The sequence below is a fragment of the Hylobates moloch genome, unplaced genomic scaffold (assembly GCF_009828535.3).
Source record: "Hylobates moloch isolate HMO894 unplaced genomic scaffold, HMol_V3 SCAFFOLD_19, whole genome shotgun sequence".
Lineage (NCBI taxonomy): Eukaryota > Metazoa > Chordata > Mammalia > Primates > Hylobatidae > Hylobates > Hylobates moloch.
Window position 1 is genome coordinate 35,679,504 of NW_026652294.1, and position 9,925 is coordinate 35,689,428.

The 9,925-nt window shown below is 48.5% G+C and overlaps 1 non-coding gene across 1 annotated transcript; it reads right to left on the reverse strand.

Annotated features, from left to right (window-relative positions):
* Nucleotides 1-9,460: 9,460 nt before the first annotated feature.
* On the reverse strand, nt 9,461-9,564 carry LOC116459578 (U6 spliceosomal RNA). The gene has a single exon (XR_004245617.1). It is a non-coding gene; the product is annotated as a U6 spliceosomal RNA (small nuclear RNA).
* Nucleotides 9,565-9,925: the final 361 nt, after the last annotated feature.

The window sequence follows — 9,925 nt, forward strand, 5'->3', positions numbered from 1 at the left end:
GAGACCGGTGTGAGAGAAGATTTTATTCTCTGCCATCATGACCGGGTCTATATGACTGCAGGCAATTGCACAGAAGACTAGAAATGCTGATTCAGTTGGTCGGTTTGGGGTGGGACATCTTACCAGTCCGGCAGAACCAACTCTGGCTTGGGTTTCGCCAACTGGTGACAGGTGACCAGCTCATTCTGATGAGTTGATGACGCCTGTGGACGTGGCCCACTTGATTTATTTTTTCTCCCTCGGTTAGCTGTGCTCTCCCAACCACCTGATAAATGGACCCAGTATGATTATTTCTGAGCCATCTTATCTCTCTCACTTTTAAAGATTGGACTAGGTTTGCTTTTAGAGCTTTTGATCTCTTATCTCTTGGTGCTTGGACTTGCTTTGACACCAAACAGCCCTCATAGTCTTTTGAAAGAGCACCTTAAAAATTCCTAGGCTGGGCGCGGTGGCTCATGCCTGTAGTCCCAGCACTTTGGGAGGCCGAGACAGGACAAATATTTGAGCTCTGGAGTTTGAGACCAGCCTGGGCAACAGAGTGAGACTCTGTCTCTACAGAAAGTTTTAAAATTAGCCAGGTGTAGTGACACATGCTTGTAGTCCCCGTTACTTGGAAGGCCAAAGTGGGAGGATGGCTTGAGCCTGGGAGGTCAAGGCATCAGTGAGCGATGGTTGTGCCACTGCCTGGAGATAGCGCGAGACCCTGTCTCAAAAAAAAAAAAAAAAAAGAAAAAAATCCCTAAGAACTGCCTACTCCCTAGAAAGCACCAAATAAGGAAAAGCACCCCGGAAGAATGAAGCTAAGAAGGCTGCGCTCTCCAAGGCATCCAGGCAGCCTTCACTGGAGGGACAAGGTCCAGGCAGGTGGGATGATAAGCTGGGAAGGGGCCCTGAACCAAAGGCAGGTGATGTGGGTGGCAGCACCAGACAGACGCCAGACGGTGTTACCGTAGATCTTGACTGTCCACCTTCATTCCTGAAGTTGATCCAGCTTTTTTACTCTCACATAGGTGGATGTAAAATCGATCTTTAGGGATCTGATTTTTTGTTTGTTTTTGTTTTTGTTTTTTTTTGAGACGGAGTCTCATTCTGTCACCCAGGCTGGAGTGCAGTAGCACAATCTTGGCTCACTGCAACCTCCACCTCCCGAGTTCAAGTGATTCTCGTGCCTCAGCCTCCTGAGTAGCTGGGAGTACAGGCGCCTGCCACCACGCCAGGCTAATTTTTGTATTTTTAGTACAGACAGGATTTCACCATGTTGGTCAGGCTGGTCTCGAACTCCTGACCTCAAGTGATCCACCCGCCTTGGCCTCCCAAAGTGCTGGGATTACAGGCATGAGCCACTGCGCCCGGCCGGCAATCTGAGTTTTAATCACTCCCAGTAGCAAGTGTCCTTACCTGGTTTGCAGACTGAGTGGCGTTTGCGCTGCCGAGGCTCTTCCTGGCTTCCCCGCTTCTCTGGCTGTTGCTCTCCCTCCTCTGTTCATTAGAGCCTCCTCTCCTCGGCTTGTTGCTCCTACATGCTATGACCTAAGCTCTATGCTCCTTCTTCTACATTAGGGTTCATAGCCCAGGACTTTGGGGAGTCTGTGGATGTCCAAATTGAGTGTTTTACCTCAATTTGGTTGAGGTTGCAGTGAGCCGAGATTGAGCCATTGCACTCCAGCCTGGGCAACAAGAGTGAAACTGTCTCAAAAAATTGTATTTCTTTGATGTTTACTGGATGGCATTCTTCTGTAAAGAAAGTCTTTCCCTCCAAGTCAGTTTTTGAGTATTCCTGGAGGCCCATGGATTCTTTTTTTTTTTTTAATTCAATGTGTTGTAATCGCTTACTGTTATAATTTTTTTTGATGCTCAAACTGTTCAGAGGGAGAAGACAGCTCTTGTGTCTTTTTGCCATATTCCCATGGTTCTTTGAGCATTTTATTTTATTTTATTTTTTTGAGACAGAGTCTCACTCTGTTGCCCAGGCTGGAGTGCAGTGGCGTGATCTCAGCTCACTACAACCTCCACCTCCCAGGTTCAAGTGATTCTCATGCCTCAGCCTCCTGAGTAGCTGGAACTACAGGCATAAGCCACCATGCCTGGCTAATTTTTATATTTTTAGTAGAGAGGGGGTTTCACCATGTTGGCCAGGCTGGTGTTGATCTCCTGACCTCAGGTGATCTGCCCGCCTCGGCCTCCCAAAGTGCTGGGATTACAGGCGTGAGCCATGCACCCGGCCTTTGAGCACGTTCTTGCTTTTCTGGCACAAGGTGTTCCAGACTGACCTTTCACTCTCCTTGCCCCACCTGTAAAATCAGTCATTTATTCAAACCCTGGTCTCTTGTGGTGGAGAATTTTTATTTCCCAGTGAAGGTCCAGGAACTTGGTGTGCTCGTTTTGCTGGGTGTCACGCTTCTAGGCCCTTTCAGTGAACAGAGCCAAGATGTTTTAGAGGAGCCTCCAAGTGTATTGAAACCTCCAGCTTAAATTCAGCACCACAGGCCTCACCTGTACTTTAGTCTGTATTTTTCCTTTTCTCAAACCATCCTGATTCCCAACAATTTCAATATGCTTACAGATTTCTTCTGTACTGCAATACCCAAACTCTGAAACAACAGTTTCTGAATTTTTAAACTGATGTCACTGCCAACAACAAACCCACCAAGTAAGGTTTGGGATTTCTCTTCAGCCCCTTTCCCCACCTTTGGGTATATTCCCTAAGGGTGCACAGGGTAGTGGATTCAAAAGTTACTTGAGGCCAGGTGCGGTGGCTCACGCCTGTAATCCCAGCACTCTGGGAGGCCGAGGCAGGCGGATCACTTGAGGCCAGGGGTTCAAGACCAGCCTGGCCAAGATGGTGAAACCCCGTCTTTACTAAAAATACAAAAATTAGCCGGGCATGGTGGTGCGTGCCTGTAATCCCAGCTACTAGGGAGGCTGAGGCAGGAGAATTGCTTGAACCAGGACCTGGGAAGTGGAAGTTGCAGTGAGCCAAGACCGCACCATTGCACTCCAGTACACGAAGTGACAGAGTGAGACCCTGTTTCAAAAAAAAACAAAAAGAAAAAAAGTTACTTGAATTATTAATTTTCTCTTGGAAACCATGTTATGAATTTGATATGCATGAGGTTGACTTGATTCTGTTTGTATTCAATTGTAGGTTTCTTTCCATCATTTTTATTTGCTTTTTTTGACTATGTAAATTCTTTACCTAGATCAAAAGTCAAAACTATACAAATAGGTATATTCCCAATCCCATTCCTCCATCTGCTCCCACCCTTAGTCTCTGTTTTCTCCTCCTTGCCTGTCTTCTCCTTTCCTCCTTTTCTTTTTACCTTCCTTCCACAACAATAAGCAGGTACATACCTATCATCTCATAGAGATCCTCCTCGTCCTTTTTTTTTTTCTGAGATGGAGTCTTGCTCTGGAGTGCAGTGGTGCAATCTCAGCTCACTGCAACCTCCACCTCTTAGGTTCAAGCGATTCTCCTGCCTCAGCCTCCCAAGTAGCTGGGACCACAGACACCCGCCACCACGCCTGGCTAATTTTTGTATTTTTGATAGAGACGGGGTTTCACCATGTTGGCCAGGCTGGTCTCGAACTCCTGACCTCTGATGATCTGCCTGCCTTGGCCTCCGAAAGTGCTGGGATTACAGGTGTGAGCCACTGAGCCCGGCTGATCCTCTTCATCTTTAAAAAATTCCTGCATAGGCCAGGCACGGTGGCTCATGATGCCTGTAATCCTAGCACTTTGGGAGGCCGAGGTGGGTGGATTGCCTGAGCTCAGGAGTTTGAGACCACTCTGGGTAACACGGTGAAACCCCGTCTCTACTAAAATACAAAAAATTAGCTGGGTGTGGCAGTGTGCACCTGTAATCCCAGCTACTCAGGAGGCTGAGACAGGAGAATCGCTTGAACCCTGGAGGCAGAGGTTGCAGTGTGCCAAGATAGCACCATTGCACTCCAGCCTGGGCAACAGAGCAAGACTCCATCTCAAAAAAAAAAAAAAATGCCTGTATCGTCCTCCACTGTGCTAGCTGATCACTTCTTCAGCCTGTCTCCTAGGCAGGAATATCTTGGGGTTTTTTTTCCAGTATTTTGCTATTACAAACGGGACTGCGGTGAACAGCCTCAGGTGTATGCTGTTTTGCATTTGTGAGGGTGGACCTTCAGGGTTAGTTCCCAGGATTGAGCTTGCTGGGTTCAAGGGTAAATACATATTTTGTTAAACATTGCCCAAATCTCCTCTGTTTTGCACTCTCACTAGACATGTGAGAATGCTTGCTTTTTCCCCAACAGCGAGTGCTGTGAGGTTTTTGAATTTTTAGGAGACAGATGGTTTCAGTGTAGTTTAAATTTGTATTTCTCTTATGAGTGAAGATGAGCATATTTTCATGTTTACGGGAGACTTGTATATCTTGTTCTATGAACTCTTCTGTCTTCATTTTTCTATTTTTTCACTTGATTTTTTTTTTTTTTTTTTTTTTTGAGACAAAGTTTCACTCTTGTCACCCAGACTGGAGTGCAGTGGCACGATCTTGGCTCACCGCAACCTCCACCTCCCGGGTTCAAGCGATTCTCCTGCCTCAGCCTCCTGAGTAGCTGGGATTGCAGGCATGCGCCACCACACCCGGCTAATTTTTATACTTTTCTGGAAGAGACGGGGTTTCTCCACGTTGGCCAGGCTGGTCTTGATCTCCTGACCTCAGGTGATCCACCCGCCTTGGCCTCCCAAAGTGCTGGGATTACAGGCATGAGCCACTGCGTCTGGCTTTTTCACTTGATTTTTAAGAACGTGTGTGTGTGTGTGTGTGTGCGTGTCAGAGTCTCACTCCCATTGCCCAGACTGGAGTGCAATGGCATGATCTCGGCTCTCAACAGCCTCTGCCTCCTCGGTTCAAGTGGTTCTCCTGCCTCAGTCTCCTGAGTAGCTGGGAGTACAGGTGTGCACCACCTCGCCCAGCTAATTTTTGTATTTTCTGTAGAGACGGGGTTTCACCATGTTGGCCAAGCTGGTCTCAAACTCCTGACCTCAAGTGATCTGCCTGCCTCAGCCTCCCAAAGTGTTGGGATTATAGGTGTGAGCCACCGCACCCAACCAGGAACTTTTTGTATATTAGAAAAATTTCTGGGCTGGGCACAGTGATTCACATCTGTAATCTCAGCAATTTGGGAGGCCAAGCTGGGAGGATTGCTTGAGTCCAGGAGTTCAAGACCAGCCTGGGCAACATAGTGAGACTCCCATCTCTACAAAAAGTTTAAAAATTAGCCAAGCATAGTGGTGCACACCTGTAGTCCCAGCTACTCTGGAGGCTGAGGCAGAACGATTGCTTCAGCCCAGGAGGGCAAGGCTGCAGTGAGCTGTAATCGCCCATTGCACTCCAGCCTGGGCAAAAAAGTGAGACCCTGTCTCAAAAAAATAAATAAATAAAAGATTTCTGTATCTCTCCATCCCAGCTGTCTCCACCCACTCTGCCTGTAACCTGATCTATCTCATATCACTTCTCACTTGGATTAGAACAACTACCTCCTAAAACTGGTTTCCAGGCCTCACTCTTGTCCTTCTCTAATCCATTGTCCATATTGGAACTAGAATGATCTTAAAATGCACATCTGATCATGTCACCACCTCCAGTGACTGGATTCCTGTGGTCCTTGGGATAAGCAGTTTCTTAGCGGAGCATTGGGGACCACCTCCCCTGGCCGTGTGCTCTGTTTTCAAAGAGCTGTGTGTGGTCACAGAACGAGGGGCTTTGTGAAATTACGCTGGCAGCAGAAATGAGCAGACCTGGTTTCTTAGGTCGGCTACATTGTCTCATCGTCTAAACACCATTTCCTTGGGGAGGCTTCATCAACACCCCTCCATCATCTCTGTTCCCGGGGCACCGTGAACTTCATCCTGTCACTCACAGCTCCTGTTTTATCACTAGACTATAAGCTCCCTGAGGGCAGAGCATGTGCTTGCTCCCCTACTGGATCTAGCAGGCGCTCCAGCAGTATTTTTTTTTTTTTTTTTTTTTTTTTTTTTAGACAGAGTGTCACTCTGTCGATCAGGCTGGAGAGCAGTGGCACGATCTCGGCTCACTGAGATCGGCAAGCTCTGCCTCCCGGGTTCACGCCATTCTCCTGCCTCAGCCTCCCGAGTAGCTGGGACTACAGGCGCCCGCCACCACGCCCAGCTAACTTTTTTGTATTTTTAGCAGAGACGGGGTTTCACCGTGTTAGCCAGGATGCTCTCGGTCTCCTGACCTCGTGATCCACCCGCCTCGGCCTCCCAAAGTGCTGGGATTACAGGCGTGAGCCACCGCACCTGGCCTCCATCAGTATTTCTTAATGGATGGCTTGTACTGCTGAGTCGACAGGTTGTTTGGTGCCAGGTAAATACAGGAGGAATGGAATGAAAGAATGAGTGGTTCAGCCCAAGCTCCTGAAGGTTAAGTGCTTACTTTCAGAATTAATCAGGTGCCATTGAATTTCTTTCCAGTGGGACCTTCTTACTCAAGATGGCTTCAATTCCAATCACCAGAGAGTTTTGAGAACCAGTGGGAGGGGTTACTGGGCAGCAGGGCTCTGCGCCCACCGGGATTTGTTTATTCAGCTGATGTTAATAAATGAAGCTGAAGGTAACAAGCTGTCACTTAGCCTCTCCAGGCTGGACCAGAACTACCATTGGTTAAGTTTCAGATTTCAGCCCCAAAGTACAGTGTCACCACCTTGGATGAAGGATATTAATTAGTGTTATGAGGGAGATCACAGTCTTATTCCCCTCCGTCACTAGCACGAGACTGAAAAAAAAAAGAAAATCAGATTCAGTTAGAGCGGAGACGTGCTGAGAAGCTGGGCCAGAGACCCCGCGGGGAACCTGCCGTCGTTTGTCAAAAAACGAGGCCAACGAGGAAGAAGCCAACCATGCCTCCCACTCCACTCGCTTCGGAACCCACAGAATGTTCAATAGGGCAGCACCTTTCAATTAATAAGACACTCAGATTCCACCCTGGTGCAGTTAAGCGAACTGGATTAACCACGCGGCACGTGGCAGAGCCACAGTGCAAACCACGGCACCTGCTGCTGAGGAAAATGCAGGCGCCTCGGCCGCTCGGAGCTGTGGGTCCGACGTGAGCAGCCTCGGGGCAGAGACGGATTCTGTTCATGTCTGTCCCCTCTGCCGTCCCAGGCCTCAGGGGCTTCTGTTGACCTGACCATGGCAGGGTCATGTTTTGCCCGCCTGTGAAAACCACTCTAACCATCATGGTTACCATTGCGTTGCATGTTGGCAGATTTGGGGAACATCACCTTCCAGGCCACTTACAGCACTCGAATAACGGCTTTGACAAAACACAAGCGTTATTATGAATATAATAATAATCAGGGTTAGTTGGCTGTCCTGGCGGTTTCTGGTCTGCAGAGGGTTAACAATGATGACAATAACGTTGCCTCCTGGGCTGGGTTTCTCATCTGCTCTATCAGGCCCACCCCCTACTCGGGACTGATTCTCCGCATCCGCATCCCGGATTCATGTCCCCCACCCCCACCGCACCAAGGGCAAGAGAAAAACCCAAAGTTCTGCTCAGAACCTTGTCCCCTGCCCCCTACTCCCCTCACTGCAGTTTTCCTGTTAACCAAGGAATTTCATTCCACAGATCTGTTTGCTTCTTTCTGTTGCTTTAGCCAGCAGGCTTACCCTGACCTGAGGAGGGTGACTAAGGGGAAATGGAGTATTTTCAGCCAGGGGCCATCACAGTTGCTGTATCAAGTATCTTTTCCAGGCAGTGGATTTCATGACAGGCGTGTCTTTATTCGGCAAAATTAACACACTTAATTTAGAGGGATGGACTTCCCTTCCAGGAACGTTGCCCCCCTCATCTGTCCCCCATGCCACCTGCCGGATCATCTACAGTGACAGCAACCACCATTTTTATCCTGGAGACACCATTAAAGCTAAGCCAGGAGGTCTGGCTTGTAGTCTGCACTCCACCTTTTGATGAACACAGGAACTCACAGAGCCGGTTTTCTCCTTCGCAATGGGCATGAGCCCGGGAGGATCGGGGAGGGGGTTAGTGGGCATCTGAGACTCGGGGAGCTGCAGTGGTCCTTGGTGGGAGATCCACAAGGTGAATTGATCGTGTGAATCCGAGCACTCTTTGGGGCCAGAGACACCAAGGAGAAGGCACAGAGGGAAAGGGCTAGAGTATTTCCTAAAATTGCACTGCCGGGCTGGGTGCAGTGGCTCACGCCTGTAATCCAAGCACTTTGGGAGGCCAAGGCGGGTGGCTCACCTGAGGTCAGGAGTTCGAGACCAGCCTGACAAACATGGTGAAACCCCGTCTCAACTAAAAATACAAAAAAATTAGCCGAGCGTGGTGGCACATGCCTATAATCCCAGCTACTCAGGAGGCTGAGGCAGGACAATCGCTTGAACCCAGGAGGCAGAGGTTGCAGTGAGGTGAGATTGCGTCATTGCACTCTAGCCTGGGTGACAAGAGCAAAACTCCATCACACACACACACACACACACACACACAAATTGCACTTGCTATAGGGATGGGGCTATTTTTTATTTTTTAACTTTTTAAAATTTTGTGGGGTTTTTTTTTTGAGATGGAGTTTTGCTCTTGTCACCCAGGCTGGAGTGCAATGGCACAACCTAGGCTCACTGCAACCTCCGCCTCCCGGCTTCAAGTGATTCTCCTGACTCAGTCTCCCAAGGAGCTGGGATTACAGGCACCCACGACCAAACCTGGCTAATTTTTTTGTATTTTTAGTAGAGATGGGGTTTCACCATGTTGGACAGGCTGGTCTTGAACTCCTGACCTCAGATGATCCACCTGCCTTGGCCTCCCAAAGTGCTGGGATTACAGGTGTGAGCCACCACGCCCAGCCTTAATTTTTATTTTTTAACAGACAAGGTCTAGTTCTGTAGCCCAGACTGGAGTGCAGTGGTTCAATCACAGCTCACTGCAGCCTCGAACTCCTGGGCTCAAGCAATCCTCTTGCTGTAGCCTCCTGAGTAGATGGGATTACAGATGCTCACCACCATGCCCAGCAAATTATTTATTTATTTTTTATTTATTTATTTATTTTGAGATGGAGTCTCACTCTTTTGCCCAGGCTGTAGTGCAGTGGCACAGTCTCACTGCAAGCTCTGCCTCCCGGGTTCATGCCATTCTCCTGCCTCAGCCTCCTGAGTAGCTGGGACTACAGGCACCCGCCACCACGCCTGGCTAATTTTTTGTATTTTTTTTTTTTTAGTAGAGATGGGGTTTCACCGCGTTAGCCAGGATGGTCTCAATCTCCTGACCTTGTGATCCACCCGTCTCGGCCTCCCACAGTGCTGGGATTCCAGGCGTGAGCCCCAGTGCCCGGCCTAATTTTTATTTTTTAGAGGTGGGATCTCACTATGTTGCCCAGACTGGGGGCACTTTTTTTCTCTCATTTTTAAAAATGTTGAGTTAAAAAAACTTTTCTTTTACATAAAAGATATATGGAACACTTCATGAATTCATGTATCACCATTGCTCAGGGGCTGTGCTAATCTCGGCATCATTCCAATTCTAGTATATGTGCTGCTGAAGTGAGCACTGTTCTATCATTTTTAACATCAATTTTATAGAAATGAAATTTACATCCTTTTAAAACAGTTATTTTACCAAGTAATACATTAAAAAGTCAAATAGAGGCCAAGGACAGTGGCTCACGCCTGTAATCCCAGCACTTTGGGAAGCTGAGAGGGGAGGATCCCCTGAGGTCAGGAGTTGGAGACCAGCCTGGCCAGCAGGGTGAAACACCATCTCTACTGAAAACACAAAAATTAGCTGGGTGTGGTGGCGTGCGCCTGTGGTCCCAGCTACTCAGGAGATGGAGGCACGAGAATCACTTGAACCCTGGAGGTGGAAGTTGCAGTGAGCTGAGATCGCACTACTGCACTCCAGCCTGGGCGACA